The 20,348-nt window shown below is 42.5% G+C and overlaps 1 protein-coding gene and 1 long non-coding RNA gene across 11 annotated transcripts in view; one reads left to right on the top strand and one right to left on the bottom strand.

The window, feature by feature from the left end:
* DGKG (diacylglycerol kinase gamma) overlaps nucleotides 1-16,304 on the bottom strand; it is a 204,762-nt gene extending 188,458 nt beyond the window's left edge. For 4 of the 9 annotated variants that reach the window (XM_073231959.1, XM_017648799.3, XM_073231961.1 and 1 more), the window contains exon 1: nucleotides 15,955-16,300. The gene's annotated coding sequence lies outside the window, so the exon portion shown is untranslated. Of the gene's footprint in view, nucleotides 1-15,954 lie in introns of all 9 variants that reach the window. The other 5 variants (XM_017648802.3, XM_073231963.1, XM_037024175.2 and 2 more) reach the window with 3 other exon arrangements.
* Nucleotides 13,667-18,184, top strand: LOC108390108 (uncharacterized). 2 transcript variants are annotated; one of them, XR_001851431.3, is made up of 3 exons: nucleotides 13,667-15,007; nucleotides 15,462-15,613; nucleotides 16,919-18,184. It is a non-coding gene; the product is annotated as an uncharacterized lncRNA (long non-coding RNA). The 2 variants fall into 2 exon arrangements; XR_012129329.1 differs by having other exon boundaries at nucleotides 15,451-15,613.
* The last annotated feature ends 2,164 nt before the right edge of the window (nucleotides 18,185-20,348 follow it).

Below are 20,348 nucleotides of genomic sequence, written 5' to 3'. Positions count from 1 at the left end.
ATGCATTTATTCAGTGCTCCTACCATTTACTAGGTGTGACTTTTAATATATAAATAGATCTACTCTCAAACTTAACTTTCTTCCACCTCCACCTCCACAACTAAGTAACAGAGATTTTCCTCATTTTTTCACTGGAAATGTCTTTCTCCACAAATAGTGAGCTTGATGATTGGCGTTACCTACTTTTGACCTCCTTTTCTCCTCCCCAAATTTTAATACCGAATCAGAAACCAGCTTAACAGGTTTTATTTTATATTCTCTCTCAGCTCCGTTCCTTCCTTATGACAGCAAACCCAGTTTCTCTCCTTGTGACAGAATCTCCAATTTCTGGACAACATACTCCTAACTGGCTCCAGCATCTGCTTCTAGTCTTCATAAATGCTTCACTCCATTTCTGCCTACTCTGCACACAACTGCTTTAGCCTATAAAACCCATTAGTTTCAGTTATTTTCTTTCCCAATTATTTGCTTCTTTTTGACTATTAGTTGGTGTCCAATTCCTTTTCCAGGCATTCAAGATCCTCTACCATCTAATCTGAGCCAATCTCTCTCTAGTTTGGGGCAAGACAGTGAAACACTTGGGAATTCAGGGGGTATTGTCACTTATTCCTTCTGCTGACAACTAAGATTCTGGGATAAAAAGGAAACAAATGGTGTTGACACTGGTTATAGCTATTTAGGCCATGATTTACCATATGCCCAAAGGGGAAGCTAATGTCTAGCAATGAAAAGTTTACATCTCATGAGCATGGGGGTCATGTATTTGCCTAGAGACTGACGGGGAAGAAGAACGAAGAGCTGGAATAATACCATGAATACTACTAAGTGTAGAAATGCTGGTAAAGCGAAGTCAAACGTGAGGGAGGAGGTGCCTCATGACACGTACACATATACACATACGTATATATGATTACAAAGAGTACTAGAAATTGTATTTATGGGCTGACATGTCTACATGGCAACATGATTTTGGATTCAAAATTGGTTTATAATGGGAATTCATAACCCTAAAGATAGAGCACCTGGAATATCTCATGAGTGAGCAAAAGGGTGGGGAACACATCACCGTGAGCATTTTCTACAAGACCACTTAGCCACAGGTGACATGAAGGGTGTATTCCTCACCACTACTATTCTGGCACATGGGTAGCTGGACCACTTGTACTGGTTAAATGTTTATAGAAAGCCGCATTTGGCTAAAAGTAGAGAATCAGACCAGTGGTTATTTCCCTTGCTGACATGGAGTAAAGGAGCTTAACTGGATAAACTCCCCTGACCCCCATTCTGACCAACAGGAACACCTTGCCTGGTGAAGCAGGCTGGACAGACATCTTGACAGAACTCAGAGGTCGTGATTGTCAAGAAGGAGAAGTCTGGTTGTAAGAAATAGCCAGGACTCTAGATTAAGGCAGAGGAGGAAAAAGGAATGGTTCTTAAAATAAAAAACAACCCAAGGACTAACCATGGGTTTGTATCTGAAAAAGATATTTAGAATAAAGGAAAGAAAAGGCACACAGTCAAGGAATATGTAGGAAGTTGGCACAGACTTGTTGAGTCAAATTATGAAAAGTGCAAAGTGATCTTAAGATACTAAGTGACAATAAAGAACAACCATAACCAATTCCCCTCCACAACCCACCAAACCACTATTGGCCATAAAAGGTTGGGGGAAGTCTGGGAAGTGAATTGGTTAATTTTAGAGCAAGAAAAGCAAAGAACAGCTTGGTCTACTGTTTGGTGTCTGCAAGGATGACCAGGAGAACTTTCAGTGACCACTAAACCACTTTCCCTGTATTTGGAGATTTGTGGAGAACATCACCACAAAACCAAAGGTTTAGAAACAAGCAACTCTGATCTTATTTTCATTACCAAAAAAATGGAAGAATATAGATTCTAAAAACTATAAGCAGTGTGAGCATCTTAGTCTTAGCCAAGACTCCAAATCCAGTTAAAATGGTTTTAAAATAACAATCACATATATAATCTCATTACCTATAACCACAATTAGCATTTTGCTGTAAATTCTTTCTTGAATTTTCCCATGTAAAGATGTATGCATTTCTTTTTGTAAAATTTTGAACTCCTTTTGATCTCCTCTTGACGTCTTTCATTTAAACAGCATATGGTGACCATTATTTAGTGTTATTAAACATTCATCTACATACAATATTTTTTCTGTGGCTACATAGTATTTATAAATGGACCATAATTTATTACTTGTCTCCCATGCTGTTTATTTTTTACTATTCATTTCTAATGGTTAGAGGCTATGATCTTCACTATTTCTGTTTTGAGGAGCTTGCTGAGGATTTATTTGTAACTTAACATATAATTAATTTTTGTAAATGTTTCATGAATTCTGGAAAAGAAATTTCATTTCTCTATATTTTGGGTAGTATGCAGCATACATTCAATCATACTCATTATGTTATACAATTTCTGTATTTATATTATTTCTTTTTTGTTTACTTGACATATGGAAGCTCAAGCACAGCATTTTGAAATCTTTCACTGCTAATGGGTTATGGGTACAACATTAGTTTTGTATCTATCAGTATTTATTGATGCATGAATTTCCATGACAGTATATCTTCACTATGAATTGGACTCTTCATTTATACAAAACAACCTTCATTGTCATATTTAATGATATTTGCCTTGAATTGTATTTTGTCTTATATCAATATCATAACTTCTGCTTTAGTGTTTGTTTAACTGTTTGCTATCCTTTTTCTCATATCATTTTACTTTTAATCTTTGTACACCATTTGGTTTTAGGGATGATCATGGTAAACAATGTCTGGTCAAATTTTAGTTTTTGACACAATATGAAGCCCTTCACTAAAAATGGGTCATTTAGTTCATTTGTGTTAGTTATAACTGAGGTATTTGATCTCATCCTTTTCATGCTCCTCTTAATTTATTTTAATGCTTCCTTACCATCTCCTTTGTTTTCCCTTGCTTGTCATATGAAATGTTTTCTTAGACCTCTTGGTTTGGAAGACAGATTAGTGGAAAAAGGAATTCTGTAACTACTATTTTCTAAATCTAAATGTCAAGGATAAAATGTCTCCTTTATAGTTGAACCAAGGAATTCAGAACATTACTATTTATCATCCCATCCTTTCCCACAGACTCCAGACAAACACTAATCTTTTTAGGCTTTTAAAAATGTAATCTGGAGTTTTGAATCCAGATTTGTTGCTTCATAATTTTTGTAACAATGCATATCTTCTCTTTGAATATATTTTACTTTTGCATACAATTTTAAAACTGGATTATTAAGACATCTCTTTTTTAATTGGCTTCAGGGCTAACTGCCTATCCTTTATAACATTACTTCCTCCATATACTTCATTTGATTTTCTATAGAACAAACTCTGCTAATTAGTTTCACCTAGTAGATTTTAATTTTGCGGTTGTTTTAGCTTCCTTGCAACCCTTCCCTATTTCATTCATATCTTTGCATATCTCATTTCCATCTTGGCCTGTTCTCACTCTCTTCTGATTTGTAGAAGCCATGGCTTCTTGCCCACTTAGGATTCTAGTCTCCTAAAATGTTCTTTTAGGTCCAGTTGGAGGAGTTTATTTAATTTCATTCTGTATGTTATTCTTTACTCCCTTATCTTGCATTTTCCTGAGTTCCTATCTGTTTTACTCTTTACTGATTCTTAAAGAAGGAAGCATTCTATAAACTTGATGCCTGCCAAATAACAGGTTTTAGGTCTTGCTTTCACTGAATACTGAATGAGCAGTGGCAGGTGGATGTGCACCGAACCCAGGATATATCAAGTTTCTAGAATATATTATCCTAGAGTAACTCTACGTCAGCTTCATTTTCCTCTTACCACCAGAACAATTTCTACCTCTTGGAATGTATTGTAATTTTCTTTACAATGTAATAAAAAATTCTCAATACTTCATAATTATTTTATTATACATATATTCTTTTTATTCTTGAATGTGAAACTCAGTATATGACTATTACATCAAGTTCCTTATGTCTATAAGATTATATACTTGTTTTTGTCACTTAGTATGTTGAAGATTGGTTGACATGTTATGATTGGAAATACTCTGATTGTATTTTGACAATTTTATTTCATATATTTTGATATTTACATTATTAAGAATAAAATATTCATGGATGGTATGTCTCCTAATGAGTTATACCCTTTAGCTACATTTAATGCATCATACTTCATTAAATTCTATTTTGTCTAATATTCATATTGTTCTCCCTTCTTTCTTTGGTCTTAATTTTCCTGGTATATCTATACTCTCTTTTTTTTGCTCCTTTCTGTCCCATTTCATTTAGAACAGTATATATTTAGAATTAGTTTCTGCCCAACCCATGTCTCTTTGTCTTTTAATAGAAACAATTAAACCATTCACACTTAATGTGATAATATGTTTGACCTCACTTCTATCATCTTATTTTATACTTTCTTTTTTTACTCTTGCTCTTTTCTTTATTAGTTTTTGACCTTGGCTGTAACATTCCAAATCTTCTGCCTAATTTTGAAGTTAAACATGGCATTTCTAGTTTTATATTCATCTGTTCTCATTCTTATTTAAAAATGTCTTTAATAGTCAATGTCTCCTGCAGTACAAAATTAGAAATTTAGTAGTTCATGGTTTTTTTCTGGAGTATTTGAGCTTTTAGACCCAGATTATTAGTATTACATTTCTTATATATTTTTTTAGTAAGAATGATTTTTGACAATTGCATTGTTTCATAACCATATTAATAACATTTAAACACTAAGTCTGTGTTTGACTGGTTTCATTGTTCACCTCCTATTTTTTATATCACATCTTCTCATTCCCAAATTTTAATGTTTATTAATTTTCCCATAGATCAGAATGTTTTGGGTAAATATTTTTTTCACTAAAGGATTACAGTGGTCCACTTTCTGGGTACTTTTTTGTAAGAGAATATTTGCCTTCTTCCTCACATATTACTGAATACAGAATTCTGGTCACAGTCTTATTACTTCAAAATTCTATAGCCATTTACCAACTTCCTTCTGACATTTAGTGTTACAGAATGTCTAACACATACTTTTTTTTTAATTGTTTTTCTGATTTTACATTTTGTTTATCCTTACAAATTAGCAACTTTCACCAAACTATATCTTTAATTTTCCCTGGTACACAATGAATATTTTTAATTGATATCAGGAAAGTAATTTCTTATATTTTTTTTATTATAACTCATCTTGCATTTCCTCTTCTCCTGAAAAATATGATATTTTAATATTTAAGGTGTTGAATTGTAGTCTCCATTTTTTCACTCATTATTTAAGTTTTTATGTTTTCTACTGGTGCTTTGAGAATTTATACTAATTTTTAGTTTTTTGCATTGGTCAAATGTTTATGCATCCATTACATGATTTTAATTCTGCAAAATATTTTTCATTTTAAAGGAGGCAAAGTTTCCTAATTTTAGATTGCTCCCTTTCAATAGTTCCTGCCACTTCCTCTTGAATCTCTGTAAACATATTTGGAGATTTTTGTAAAGGTTTCTCCCTTTTTTAAAAATAGTGTCTCTTATTTAGGGAGAAATTCGTTTTATGTTCTTAGACGTCACCATTCTTTTGAACTACTAAATCTTGTTTATATGAGCTCCTGTCATGTACTGACTGAGAGTGAGTCCCATGGCTCACAGCCCCATGTCCTGGCTGAGGCATATCCGGGAGGCACTAATGTGACTGAGATGTGTTTCCCACCAGCTACTGCCTAGCACTCTTACAAGCCTCCGCTATATGTCTACTTTAAAAACGGTGGTAAAATACACATAACATAAAATTTATGTTTATGATGATAAAATGTACAGGACATTTACCATTTTAACCATTTTTAAGCATACAGTTCAGGGGCATTCAATACATTCATATGTGCAACCACTACCACCATCCATCCACAGAACTTTTTCATTTTGTAAAACTGAAACTCTGTACCACTAAATGATAATCCTCTTTTCTCCCCTTCCCTAAGACCTGGAAACCACCATTATACTTTTTGTCTCTATAAGTTTGACTATATGAAATACCTCATGTGAGTGGAATCATGCAGAATTTGTCCTTTTGTGACTGGTTTGCTTTATATATATAATGCCTTGATAAGAGATTTGCCAGAGGAACTAAAAATTAAAAACCTTTGTTTTGAGGAATCACTGAAGGCACTTCTTGTTTAGCAATGGTTCTTAGCTTTTAAAGTAGACATACAGCAGGAGCCTGTAGGAGTGCTAGGCAGTAGCTGGTGGGAAACACATCATCTTCCCAGATATGTCTTGGTCCCTTGGGATCATTAAAAATACTCAGGCCCAGGCCTTGACCCCAGACCAACTAAATTAACATCTCCAGGAGTGGGACCCACAATTAGTATTTTTGCAAAGCTTCCTAGGTGATTTTAACATTTAACCAGAGTTGAAAACCAGTGGTCTAGAGAAAAGGACCCTGTTTACAAATTTGTGAAGCTCTAATATGGAAGAGGAATACAAGTGGTCTGGTAACAAACCCCATGCTTGACCATTCACCTGGCAGAAGTAACTTTGGTCTAGCTGACTCACCAAGTCTATACTGCTCAGTTATCAAGCCCAGACTCTCAACTCTGTGAGAAGTTGCCTCCCCTTATTAAGCAGTCATGGATCTTTCAGATACTGACAATACATGTATCAAGATAAATGAAAATAGATACCCCCATGATCTTATCAGCTCTCATGGTTTCACTGATGGTTATACTCACATGGCTTATAGCTTCTAGCATACTCATATAGCACACGTGGTTATACAGATGACTCCCAAATCTGGGTCTCATCTATCAACCACATCTCCATCTGGATCTCTCACAGACACCTGAAATATAATATGGCCCAAACTGAATCATTATCTCCTCCTGCTCCTGTTCCTTGGTTATCAAGGTCAGTGGGACCACTGTCCTCCCAGAAACATGAGGTAGAAGTCTGGAATCTACCCTTGGTTCCTCCACCTACCTCATGACCTTCACATCTGATTCTGTCACTCCCTCCATCTACACCACATGTTACCCCTCATATTATCCAAATTCCCACAAAAGCCTCCCAATGGGAGGCCCTGCTTCCTGTCTTCTCCCCTCCTAAGACTGCAGTTGGAGGGATTGCCCTAATGTTAAAATTTGACCATGTCAGTTCCCTCTTAACATTTCTCAGTGGTGCCCTACTGTCTATGTGAAAAGATCCACACCCTTTGACTTAACAGACAAGATCCTGCTGCCCACATTTCCAGACCCATCACTTCTTGACTGGCAGTTTTTGCTCCAACAACATTGGACCGTAGCCAAGAACTGCCTCTGAGCTTTTGCTTATATTTCCCTCTACCTAGAATGTATCACAACACTCACTTCTTCACTAAACATCTACCCATCCTTTAAGTTTCAGCTAAAGCTCATCTACTCCAGAGATGATTACTTGACTTCCTTGGTCCAATACCACTGAGGCTGGGAGGATGATCCTCCTCTGAAGTTCATCAAAGTTAATGCTATGAGATAATTCTTTCTGGTTGTTTTCCACCCAGCTTCTGGAAACCCAGTTGGTCCTACCCCCAGAAACTAGTCCATGCCTAGCACAGAAGGGGTGCTCAATATATATCTACTTATATAATGACAGCCAAATGACTAAGTAAGTCTCTTTGGGAGTGCATTTGACATGATTTGCATGATATAGGGACTAGAAAGAGTGGGAGCTTTGGGGCAGGGAGGAAATCTCCCCAGCTATTGGAATATATGGCTACTGGTTTCGTAATGGTGAGGAAAGATCCCTTGTGATTAGCCAAAGCCTGCTGGACATCCTGGCATGAGAAAAGAGAGGAAATCAACATCACCAGTGGGTGTCCCAGGGCCAGCTTCGGGGGATCGTGGACATCCATTTCATTGACACCTTGGGATGGGGATTGATATTACTGGATAAGAGTCTCCACTTGTGTGGCCATCAAGAATTCTGGAATGAGTACTCTGGCCCTCTGGGAGATTGGGAGAACCTTCTCTAGCTCTTTTACTTTAACTGAAAGGCAGGGGCACCGAGCAGCTGGTAAAGTGCTGTAGGCTGCTGTCCCGGAGAAGAGAGGTAGAGAAATTCAGCAAGGAATGAAAATATTAAAGGCCAAACATTTCAAGTATTTCAGCATGGAAGGGTCAAAGTGGCTTTGCTGACTTCTGGCTATTTATGATTTTCACACCGGATCAGCCATCAGGAAAGTGAAAACTCAGTTCTTCTATAGAGGACACTGTTTATGCCTTAAATGAGGAGAGACCTCTTCATTCAGACCACACAGAAAGGAGCGATCGGACCAAATGGCTAGCTAAGCAGGCATCTGCTCTACGCCATTGAGTTTTGTCCTGCATCCCGTTTCTTGCCAGAGCAGATTCTTCTAGATCCCGCAGCCTCTGCTTTGGTGAAAACACACTACTGAAATAAGGCTGGTGATGTCCGTGCTCACTGTCACACACCTGTGACAGGAATCAGGAGAGATCATGGATATGAACACGTGGTTATATTCTAAGTGTGCTACATATGCAAAAGATAGTTATTATTGTGACATTATTTTAGAAATAGTTTCTTACTTGAACCTTTTCTTTCTGTGCTCCTGCCCTGCCTTGAAGACCTTTTGGTTTCATTTCCTACTTGTAGAATAAGAGTCCTTAAGCTCTCTCTTTCTTTCTCCTTTATTTTTTTTATTTTGGTATCATTAATATACAATGAGCAACATCATTGTGGTTACTGGATTCCCCCTATTATCAAGTCCCCACCACATACCCCATTACAGTCACTGTCCATCAGCGTAGTAAGATGCTATAGAGTCACTACTTGTCTTCTCTGCACTATACTGCCTTCCCCGTGCCCCACCCCTACAATATGTGTGCTAATCATAATGCCCCTTATTCCCCTTCTCCCTCCCTTCCCACCCACCCTCCCCAGTCCCTTTCCCTTTAGCAACTGTTAGTTCATTCTTGGGTTCTGTGAGTCTGCTGCTGTTTTGTTCCTTCAGTTTTTGCTTTGTTCTTATGCTCCACAGATGAGTGAAATCATTTGATACTTGTCTTTCTCTGCCTGGCTTATTTCACTGAGTATTATATCTTCCAGCTCCATCCATGTTGTTGCAAATGGTAGGATTTGTTTTCTTCCTGTGGCTGAATAATATTTCATTGTGTATGTGTACCACATCTTCTTTATCCTTTCATTTAGTGGTGGACAATTAGGTTGCCTCCATTTCTTGGCTATTGTAAATATTGCTATGATAAACATTGGGGTGCATGTGTCTTTTTCAAACTGGAATCCTGCATTCTTAGGTTAAATTCCTAGGAGTGGAATTCCTGGGTCAAATGGTATTTCTATTTTTAGTTTTTTGAGGAACCTCCATACTGCTTTCCACAGTGGTTGAACTATTTTACATTCCATCAGCAGTGTAGGAAGGGTTCCCCTTTCTCCACATCCTTGCCAGCATTTGTTGTTTCTAGTCTTTTCTCTTTCTTTCTCCTTTTAAATCATGATGCCAGGAAAGAATCTTCAATTTTCACTTAGGCATCAATGACTTAAGAGATTAATTCCAAAAGGAAACTGAACATTTCTACATAAAACAAAGCCTATGCTTCTTCAGAAATGAAAATGAAAAGGAGTTATGCCCTGGGAAAGCTTTGGGAAAGAGTGGGAGACCTTGGGGTCTGTCCTGGATATGCGACCCCCATGTAAGGCACATCTACTTTAGAAAGAGGATTCTTCATTTTAGGATGAATGCCAGATACTCTTTAGGCTCCTTCCCTGATCTCATCTTCTGTGATGCTAGAGACTCTTAGATCTGCCTCAAATTAAAATGTCTTTGGCCTAACTAAATAATACTTCGGAATGCTGAGAAAACATGCAACTGAGATCACTACTCCTCTTAATTTGTTCAGAATCATTAAGAAAGGCACTACCACCACTATACATTGCCATCCCCACCACACTGCCACTGTCACCACCACCATTATCATCACCATCGCTGCCACCTCCGTCACCACTGCCACAATCGCCATGACTCCCAACGGCATTATTGCCATGACCACCACCGCCATCGCCACCTCCACAGCCATCCCCACCCACCACCACCATCACCATCACTATCACCACCACAACCACTTCATGACAAAGACAGTTCTGTTTTTAAAAGTGGGAAAAATAATTTATGAAAATGCTTAACTTGGGAGCTGATGTTAATCCCAGAAAACAATCTGGAATAGGATGTGGAATGAACTTTTACAATTGAAGCCATGATCTCTAAGAACCAAAAAGGGTTAACTGAAAGTAGTTTATGTCAGGCTAATGGCTTCTTTGACAACATTATTGGCAGACAGATTAGGGAAATACCAGTGATAAAAAGTATCTGGACTTTATCAGGACCTTTGATAAGACTCCTCTGATAATCTTTTGAAAATGAAGAAATATGGGCTGAGTAATAATACAAGAAGTTGAATACGTTTTCTAAAAGAGTATTGTTTACTTATTGAATTAACATCTATCTTTAGAGAGCATATGTGGAATGCCTCAGAATCCTGTTATGCTCGTCATGTTTATTGATGACTTAGTTGAAGAGGTCACACTCATCAGACTTGGGGGTGACGGGAAGCCAGCTGGAAAGGACAATAACTACACTAGACAACATAATCAAAGCCAGAACTATCTGGGCAGGCTGGCAGGATAGACTGAAATGAACAAGATAAATTTGGGAATAAATGCAAAGGCTCTGTATTTGGGTATGGGATAGCATCAGTATAAGCATGGGGGTGTGGGCCATGTGGTACAGTTCAAGAGCAAGCTAAAAAAAGTTGGGTTTTTCTAGTTGGTGTTAAGCTCAACAGGTGTTCCTGGTATAGATTCCTAATTCAACCTCACAGAATTTTAACAGAAATATGAAATGTAGATGGAAGGAGGTGATAACCTTACTCTACTTGATGCTTATTAGGCTTCCCTTGAAATTTTGTATTTTATTCTTTAAGAATAAAGAAATTAAAGAGAAGTAGAGCGGGAGTGATAATGATAGTGAGGAATTGGAGCCAGTGGCCTATGAGATAGGTTGGAGCCTTGGAAAGGGCACTGACCAGGGAGTTGGAAGCCACATTACATCACGAATTGGCTGTGAGATCCTGGGCAAGTCAGTGTGTCCCAAATCTGGTGAAGGCCCTCCTTTAGGAGAACCACTGCAGTAGTGGTTGACTGACCTGCTCTTCCAGGTCATGGCCCTCTGGACAGGCCACACTACAGGGGTTCCTTCCTCCCTACCACATCCATCCAGGGATAAAGCCTCTTGAGCCTCCTAAACAAAATTTTGTGTTCTTTAAATGCTATCAGCATTCATAAGTTGTACCAATTATTTCACTTGGGAATCCTTTAAAAGCACCCTTTCTCTGATTTCCTGGGAAGAAGATGATGGCAATTCACAACACCACTACTACATATGACATTTATTGAGGTACTAAAGCAAAAGGCCTAAAAGAGTAGGTTTTGAAATCATAAGGGCCTAAGTTAAAATATAGCCTCTCCGCTTACTTTATGACCACTTATTTAAACTTTCTGAGACTCAGTTTCCATTTCTGTGACTCTCAGGCTCATAGTGATGTGGATATTAAGTGAGACAAAGCATGTACCAAATAAAGCACAATGTGGGGCACCAAGTAATGGCCCAATAAATGGTATAGCTAATACTACTACTCCATTTATTACTACCATCCCTCCTCTTTCTTTCTCTCCCTCATCTTCCTCTGGGCCAGGCACTGTGATGGTTGCAGGGAATATGGTAGAAAACAAGATTCACATCCCCTGCCTGCACAAGCTTACAAGCTAAGCACTGCTCAGTTGAACTTTCTGCAATGCTGGAAATGTTCTTTATGTGCATTCTCCAGTATGGTAGACCAAAGCCGTATGCAGCAATTAAGCACTAGAAATCAGACTGGCATGACTGGGGAGCTGAATTTTAAGTTTGAGTTAATTTCAAAGAATTAAATGTAAATGGCAATTGCTCCCTGTGAAAACAGCACAGTTCTGGACACCTTTCAGTTCCATTTCTGAGACTGACCTGACTGAGGAGAAAAAAAAGATGCATCAAAAGGGAAATGCACATAAAGCACTCAGTGCAGTATCTGCAAAATTATCTTCATTGTTATTCATCACATTTCATAGTCTGTTGTGCATAAGGTCCACCTCAGGTATAACACCAGCTGGACCATCAGGGAGCTCACAGTTTAATGGGGCTTGTAAAGCTAAGTGAGCTCACTGCCCCAATGTGAGCATATACACAGGCACTATGTGTGCACCATAACTCAGAGGAGCAGTTGGGAAAGGCTTCTAAGAAGGATGATTGGAATAGACTTGAGCCAAACCTTGACTAAGTAGATCTCATAGTGGGGGCTCAGTTGATACTTATTCCATTGCAACAACAGACTGTACTCCAGGGCAACCAAGTTCAGTGTGGATGGCAGAGGTGGTTACAAGGCAAACATGGCCTTGGGGAAAACTCATAGCTAGGATCAATTTGTTTTCTTTGAAAATTTTCCCTTTGTGTCTTTTTGTATTGTCTAATCCAGTTTCTCTCCTGCAGCCACACTTTCTTCACCTGTAGACATTTTATGATAATGTGTATTTTTTATTGTTTTATTAGTAGTCACTAACCTTGAGTGATTGCAGGTTCTGGGGTGTGAGGAATGGCGTTGTGGGCAGATGAACTCTGTTACATATAAGGTGACATCAACGCCCACTGTGGTTTGGTTGTGGAATTCCAATACTTGCTGTGAATGAACAGCTCTGTGAATATGGCCAGTATGTGAAGAAGCCGTCACTGATTGGTTGGGCTGGCTGAAGCTGGATGGAGTAGTGATGCACATTCATAGGAGAGAGGGCTATTCTAATCACATGTGTGGAGCAGTGGGATCTTATGCCCACTTACATATTCAGGCAATAGTTTCATTGTTCAAAGTTAATATGTAATGTCTAGCCAGAGAATTCTGCAAGTGACACACATTCAGATAAAAGCAGGCACCCTGTGTGTGTATAAAGCTGGATGATATGTGTGATTCCTTCTCTATGAGGCCAGGAGGATGCTCATGTGATCTGGCTTGCTCATGTGAGTCTCTGGTCTGTTTGAGTCCTTATTAGAGTCCCTGATTTGACTGTGGTAGAGTTGCCTCTGGTGGATGGAAGTATACATTAGCCTTTTCAAAAAGCAGCTTGTCATATATATCAGGAGTCTTGAAACATTCATGTCCTTTGGCCCAGTGATTCTATTTCTGGGAAACTACCCAGAGGAAGTACTGGGACATGTGTGCAGCAAAGATTTTGACCAGGGATGTCGTGCAGTTATTTGTAGTTGCTAGAGACAGGAAGCACTTTGAATCAGTAACAGCATAATAATATGCAGCCATGAAAATGATGTTCATGAAGGACTTTTGCTATGGAAAAAAGAGGGTAGTAGCTAGAGAGGCTAAGCAACTAATTACCCAGTAGTCAGAAACCTGGGTTTTAATCTTGGCTTTACCACTGGCTACCTGTGTGACTTGGGCAAGTCAACTGAAGTCTGTGGTCCTGCCTCAGAGAATCTTCTGAGGATTAAATGACACACTGAATATAAAATACTTCATATTTGCAAAGTACATTTATTAGGTATTGAATAAATGTTGGCTCTCTTTGAATTGTATGATTTCAAGGCATAAAACTAGATGGAAAGGAAATATGCCAATATATTAACAGTGTGGAAACTGGGTGGTAGAATTGCAGGTAGTTTGATTCTCTGCATACTTTCCTCAACATCCCAAATTTTCTACATTAAACATGAATTATTTTTATACTAAAAGAAGATATCATGGTGATATAATACAATACGGTATTTTTAAAAAATAGTTTTACCACAACAAGACAATATTTCCCCTTCCTCTTCCCCGTTCCCCTGCAGGGGAGGAGCTGGGGGAGGCCTCCTCCCCTAGGGATGAGGAGGAGAGGGAAGCCCTGATGCTTTAGGGGTTCTTCCTCTGGCCTCACAAGCTCAGGGTAGAGACCTCTGGGAGTACGGGGTTGGCAGAATCCTCCACTGCTTGTTGAAGGTGCTTTGCCAGTTGGGGGAAGTTGGAACAGATGCCCTTAGTGACTCCTGTCTCTGAGAGACTAGATTCCAAGGTGCTCTCATGTTTATCATTTTTTCCCCTTTCTTGGTTGATCTGAACCAAAGACTGACATAAAAGAGTAAGGTGGTAAAGATTAATCTACTTGCTACCCACCTCAAGCCCATCCTAGGAAAATACCTGTGATAACGCCTACAGTGCTTTACATGAACGTACAAGGTGACTGGCAAAGAAAAGACAAATCATCGGTGCAACAGGAAGTTAGCTTGGTTGCAGCCGCATTATTTAGTTAGTACAGTTTATATTCTAAACAGAATGGCTGGCAGATTCAGCCCTTTCCACTTCGTCCCTTTCCACGTTAGGACTTGTCCCTGAAATGAGAAGGGCATAAAGCACAAAGGGGTGTGTGTGTGTGTTCGCGCGCGCGCGCGCGCGTGTACACGTGACCAAACAGTGAAGGCATTTGCCCCCTGTGATCTAATGTCCTTCATTGACAACTAGGATCCAGCAAGTGGCTCTGTGGGTTGTATTTTAGACAAAGAATCCCAGGCACTGAAAAAACAAAGTCGTCCCCCGCATTCGAACCTTAGGGGCAGTTCCTGGTCCCGTGTCCTGACCGCTGCCGCTCACCGGTGACTCCTCGGGGCCACACCTCCAAGACCCAAGGTGCGTTCTCCCAAGCCCGCTAAATGACAAAATGACAAACAGCCTTCGCGGGTCCTCCTCCGCACTGCTAGGTTATCATATGCTAATGAAGCTGGAGGGGCCGGCGGAGACCGCCGTGCCTGCCCGTCTGCCTTCAGCGCGCGGGCGGATCGGCCTCGCGCGCGCGCCACTGCGGCGCAGCCACCTCTCAAGGCACGCTACCGCAGACCCTCTTGAAGGGGTAGGTGGGGAGGGGAAGGAGCCGTGCCCGGAACTCTGAGTTCCGCAGCTGGATAGCTCACATCTGCTAGGATGCCTCCTCGCTCCAGTCCCGTGCTTTCCACTGCAGCGTTGGCGGGGAAGGGGGCGGCGCAGTACAATCTCCTCCAGGGCTTTCTCAAACTTCGCAGCCCCCTCCCCAAATTCTAGTCCACTTGTCCTGAGGAAGAAAATCCCAGACTAGGAAGGGTGAAGTGGACTGTTGGAGTTTTCAAAGCCCAACAGGTGATACTAGACGCGCACCGCTGTAGACACACACACACACACACACACACACACACACACACACACACACACACACACATCTTGTGACCCCGAGACTAAACAGGTCAGGTTTACATTCTCTCCCTGATCCTCCTCTCCTTTCCTAGCCTATCTTTGCCAAGGTGTCTCTGTTCTCTTCAGTTGCCCTTTAGGCTCTGAGCTCCGGGGCTTCGTGGACTGCCCCAAAGTCCTGGAACCCTGTGGGACGGCCAGAAGCTTTGGCGGCCAGACGTTAGGAAAACTATCCCCCACTGCTTGCGGCCCTGTGCACCCTGGAGCGCGAACTGGATATCAAAAAGCCAAGGTAAGTCTAGGCGGGGAGAAATCTGACCAGTTGCTTCAGCAAACTGCTTGGAGCAAAGCGGCCTCCCGCCCGCACACCTTTGCGGTTTGGAAGGTCCTCCCAATCGAAGAGGGAGCCGATGCCCCACCCTGTGCCGCTCCCGTGCCCTCACCCTTCCAGAGGGGCATCTCCTTCTGCAGGGGCTTTGGGGCAAGTGACACCGTCAGGGTGGGTGCAGTGGCCTCGGCTGCAGCCGCTTCCTCTGGCCACGGGACTGGCTCCCGTTTACCCTAAATTTCAAGTTGCTGCAGCCCGCGTTCCCCAGCCGGAGACCCTCTCCGCTGCGCCGGCCACTGTCTTACCTCGTCATGCAACACTTGGTTGCGCGGTTTCCCGGAGCGCTCCTTCCTCGGAGCTTATTCCCTTACTTGGGAGGAAAGAGGAACCGAGAGACAGAGAGGGGACCAAAGCTGTCGTCTGGGCGTCTTCCCGCTCCCGCAGCCCTCTCAGGGAGGGAGATGGCAGCCAGAGCGGGCGCCAGCAAGCCCGGGCGGCCCGGCTGGGGTTAGGCAGCCCCAGGGTCTTCTGTCTGCTCGGTCGCCACGGCTCAAAAGCAGTATGTAGCGGCCGCCCGCTACTACGGCACTGCGGCGCCCTGCCCCTAGCCGCTTGGTAGGTCCAGCTGCCACTCTCACCGCGGAGCCCTGCCTCCGGGCGCAGAGCCCGCCCACGCCACACACCCGTGCGCGCGCACACACGCGCCACACACAAACACGCGCGCGCACACGAATGCTGATCGGCTCCGTTGGCACCCGCGCCCTTTTGGTGTAACTTGGGCGCGGGCATCGTTTGGGCACGTCTCACAAATAGGGCTTCAGTTTGGGAGGAGGAGTTCAAGGTTTAGGGGTTAGGAGAGGGTGCAGCAGTGGTGAGCTCGGCAGGCACAGAGACCAGCTCACTCCGAGACGGAGGACAACTGTTTGGCAAATAAAATACCCACCGGGCATTTCGGTATCGAACCAGGGTGTAGGCTGCCTTAATACCTCGACCAAATCAGACAAAAAGTAAAAATAAAAAATCGGCAAGTTCTTTCCGTTTTCCAGGAGTTCCATGTCTCTATAGCCTCCAATCACTGCCCTTGCCCAGGGGCATATTTCTGACAGCTTTCACCCTGGTGGCTAGGGATTGGAGACTGCTAAATTTGAAAATATTTCCCCCTCCACAGGTATAATGGGGACCATCACAGATCACCAGAATTGGGCTCTGATCTCTGGATCAGGTCTCAGGACTGAGGGTTGTTAATTTCCTCTCTTTTTTTGCATTTAGGTGAACATGGACTGTTTTACTTCGCAGCAAACAGACCACTTTGTATTTTCAAAATGTGGAAAAATACAGGAACGGAGCTGGGGGTGAGGGGCAAGGGATGAAGGCCAACATTGGCCAAGGCACTGTGACTTGTTGCTTCTCTTTCCATGAAGTACATCCTGCAAGGGGTGGTGGTGGTGGTGACACTGTCTCAGGCATGTCATATCAGGGGATGACTTCTGTCCATTTCACACCACTTTAGAGTCATTGGAAGTGTGGACTCTCATCTGTAAAATATGTGGAGTTTACCAGTTTTCCCAGGTCAGGACTGCAGCCAAGGAAAGCTTTCTGGAGATATAGAGGCACCAAGGGGTCCTGGGTGCCTAGGCATTTGGGGAGGAAGTCTCAAACATGAATGTCAAGCAGCCCCGAGGACCCTGATGGTCAGTATCCATACTGGAACATCTACAGGCAGACTAATGGGACAGATGAGAACCTGAGGCTCAAACATTTCCCCAAGGTTCCACCTGGCAATGAAGGCCAAGCCAGTACCAGAACCCCATGTTCATAGTTCATCTTACCATTCAGGATTCATTCTGTCACCCTGGGTTGTTGCTCAAAGTTCCCTTCAGCTGGACTGAAATAATCCTGGTGAGGATGCTGTCAATGTTATTCTTTTATCATTTTTTGTTCCCTTTTCACTTACTGACTCACCATTTCACAGCTACCTACTAAGCTCCTACAATGTCTTCAACCACTTTCCCCTGACTCTAGTCCTGGGCCTTACTTGGGAAGAGAGGAAAAGCAAGAGACAGAAAGGCTTAGAGCTGCCCCTGTACCCAGTAGAGAAGAAGGCTGGTCACAGGCTCACTCTGCATATTTTTGCCGTGCTAGGTTGGATGAATGTAGAAGACATAATCCTTGCTTTCTGAACTATTATCCTCTGTTAGGTGGAGGAAAACACATACATGTCATAAAAAAACATTCCTGTTCAATCCACTTCTGACTCCTTCTAAAGAAGGTGAAACTGAGGGAGCACCTATATTGGGCTGAGCATCAAGATGGATTTGGAGTTGCATGCCTGCAGGTAGCGGGTGGGGCAGTATTGAATTAGAACAGTAAGGAAATAAAAGGAAATAAACTGGATGGGAGGAAAGAGGAAAGCACACAGAGATATAGTGCAGAGATGCAACCTTCCTGGGCATGCATTGAGGAAGAGTAATGAGAGAAACTCCCAGAACAGGGCTGTCAAGCAAGGATTTGGAGGACGGGTATGCTTGCAAAGATTGGTAGTTTGCTGAGGCTGGGGTGGGGGTGTATGAAGTCCCCACTCTTCACCCTTCCTATGAAATAAATCATTTGTAAAGTCAGTATTGTTCCCTAATTTGTTTGTGAGTAGACGCCTTTGGGGAACTGAGGGTGCTGCTGAGTTCAGCATCTGGGTTGATGCAGGGTGAGTTACAGAGAAGCCTGAGTGAACAGAGGCCACTAAGTTCCATGCTAATACCATGGGAAGAAAGGGTTGTAATAAAGGCAGAAGCTGTGTGGAAGGCAGGGAGCACTGGGAAGGGATGAGGCATCACGCACAGTTAGGTGGCTGGAGACACGGAGTGCATAAGGCTTGTGAGGGACTTGAAAGGTGAGGAGGGGTCCGGCACAAAGACCAGAGGACAAGGGCACTCCACGCTGAGGAAAAACAGAACACTAAAGGAGTACAACCCGTGGTGAGATCTGGGCCATCGGGAGGAGAAAGGAAGGTCCAGGATCATATTATGGAAAGCCCCCAGGGTCTCTGCCAGCAGTGTAGACTTCAGGCTCTGAGTACCGAGGAGCTGTCACATGCATTTTTGGTTGTTTTGGTTTGGTTTTGACAGAAAAGGGGCTGGGAAACAAGCTGGCAAGCCTCTGATGCCAGCTTTCCCAAGCAAAGCCTTCCCGCCAGAAGGGAGAGTGGGGAGAGATCGTGTTGCTGCCTTCATGAGGAGCCAGAGCCCAGGTAGTGCAGGTGGCTCACTCACAGGGAGCCCAGCCAAAGGGCTGAAGTCCAGCCCACACTCCACTAGCCCAGCCATGCAGCCTGGCAGAGCCCCATCTGCCTGCAGGAAGGGGTGGCTTTTCTCTAATTTGCACAGAGGCTTGGCTTGAGCTGGCCTGACAGAGACCCTGGCTGTGGAACTTAGGCTGATGAAGCGACAGTGAGCAATTGCAGATTTACTGAATATTTGCTGTGTGTGCAAAGCAAGGGTAAAGTGAAAGAGTCTTGAAGTCAGGAGTAGCTATGAACCTGAGCGTATCTCTGCTCTTTGCTGACACTCCAAGATGTCCTATGGGGTGCAGAGTAGGAAGCTTACTTTGTCCCCTCAGAACACCACAATCCCATTGGCTATAAAACAAACATGCAAAACAATTAAGAAGCCACAAAAGACAATAGAAAATCAAGTGCTAAATTACACAGGGCAGATTCCTAGAGTGTGAGAAGGAAGAACTTCTCTGGGCTTGAACAGTCAAGGAAGGTTTCAGGTGTGAGGACATCTGGGCTTCCGAGAGGAGCGTGTGTTGGCTCTGGATTAGAGAACAGAGTTGAGAACAAAGGGATGGATACAGCGAAGCTGGAGGCCTCTGAGCCTGGACTTTTAGCTCCTGTGACCACTCTAATGCCATTCCCAGTCATAGCCCAAGCACTCTGGTGAGTCACCCTTGTTTCTGAGAGACAGGGCATTTTTGGATGTTTAACTGGCTTGACACTTTACATTCTCTGAGACTTTAATGTTGGCAGCTCACGTTTGCCATGTTGCTCTGGGAACACATCATCCAAGCTGGCAGCTGATGTCTGGTCTCCATTGCCAAGGCAAAGCCAGGGCTGAGTCAGGCACCTGTGTCTGGAAATTTTTAAGTCAAACCATCTCTGGCAAGCTGCATGAACAGCTTGTGACACTGCACAGCTGAGGTTGCAGTGGTGGGTCAGTGACTGGGGACCAGGAGACCTGGGCTCAAATCCTTGCTCAGGGACTCAGTTCACCTTTCTGGGACTCACTTCTCTCATCTACAAAATGAAAAGATCACACCAGATTGTTTCCACACTGCCTTCAACCTAATATTTCATAATGAATAGAATCTTTCCATTTTATGAAACAAGTATAGGTAGGGGACTGATATTAGCCAAGTCCCAACCTTAACTTTCCTCTTGGCTTTGATTGTGAAGGTTGTGCTTGAAAGAGATTGTGAGACTGTGGGATGGGGACAGAAGAAATAGGAAGCTCAGCTCCTGGTCCCAGTTTTGTCACACACCAGATTTGTGGTCCAGCCCTGGGAATGTAGGCAGGCTGCTCCCTCTGTGGGCCTCAGTTTTCTTTGTGGTAAAACAAGGAGTTTGGAAATTGATCTCTGATACTCTGTTAAGTACTGTCAACTGAACAATTTTTAAGAACTGTCCCATCACTAAGGTGGGACC

This window comes from Manis javanica, chromosome 3 (genome assembly GCF_040802235.1).
Source record: "Manis javanica isolate MJ-LG chromosome 3, MJ_LKY, whole genome shotgun sequence".
NCBI lineage: Eukaryota > Metazoa > Chordata > Mammalia > Pholidota > Manidae > Manis > Manis javanica.
The sequence above is the reverse complement of the archived record's forward strand: the minus strand, read 5'-3'. Positions and strand labels throughout refer to the sequence as shown.